At 37.6% G+C, this 844-nt stretch overlaps 1 non-coding gene across 1 annotated transcript; it reads left to right on the top strand.

The window, feature by feature from the left end:
- The first annotated feature begins 489 nt into the window (after positions 1–489).
- Positions 490–594, top strand: LOC123570413 (U6 spliceosomal RNA). The gene has a single exon (XR_006694595.1). It is a non-coding gene; the product is annotated as a U6 spliceosomal RNA (small nuclear RNA).
- Positions 595–844: the final 250 nt, after the last annotated feature.

Here is an 844-nt window from a genome sequence, read left to right as displayed (position 1 = left end):
TGATGTAAGCTGCAATATGGAGAGGCCCACATAGCAATAAATGTTTTAAGAGCAAAGACTCTTAAAACAGCCAGAGAGGAACTGAGACCCTTGGAATTGAATCCTACCAACAACTATATAAATGAGCTTCTTTTTGGACATAGATTCTTCTTCAGTTGAACCTTCAGAGGAAACCCCAGCCTCAGCTGCCACCTGAGAGCAGTCTTGTGAGAGACCCCCATTTAGAGGTCCCAGACGAGCCACACCCAGATATGACACACATGGTGATATAATAAATACTGTTTTAGTGAGTCATTACACTTTGGAATAATTTGTTACACAGCAATAGTTAACAAATACATTTTTTCTATCTACTATTTTTGGACATGCCTCCTTCCTCTTATTTGCTGTTATAAGTATTATTGCATTAAATAGCCTGCAGAACATAACTTATCTTCAGAAACTTATTTACATAAGTGGCATTGGTAAGTCAAAAGGTAGGAGCAGGCCTCAGTTTGGTAGTGCATATAATAAAAGTTTGGAATAATACAAAGAAGATTAGCACGGCCTCTACGCAAAGATAATATGCAAATTCATGAAGTGCTCCATATTTTTTTACAACGGCTTAAAATCCATTCAATGGATGAAGGATAGTGTTTTCACCAAGTGGTGTTCTGTATCTTGACTGTGGTGGTAAATATTAATACATGAACCTACACATGGGATTAAGTTGTACAGAACTACACACACACACACACACACACACACACACCAATGAGCATAAGTAAAACTGGAGACATCTGAATGAGGGTGCTGAGATGTATCATTGTCAGTATCAGGTTGTGAAATTATACTGTAGTTTTTA

Source organism: Macaca fascicularis, chromosome 19 (assembly GCF_037993035.2).
Source record: "Macaca fascicularis isolate 582-1 chromosome 19, T2T-MFA8v1.1".
Lineage (NCBI taxonomy): Eukaryota > Metazoa > Chordata > Mammalia > Primates > Cercopithecidae > Macaca > Macaca fascicularis.
The sequence above is the reverse complement of the archived record's forward strand: the minus strand, read 5'-3'. Positions and strand labels throughout refer to the sequence as shown.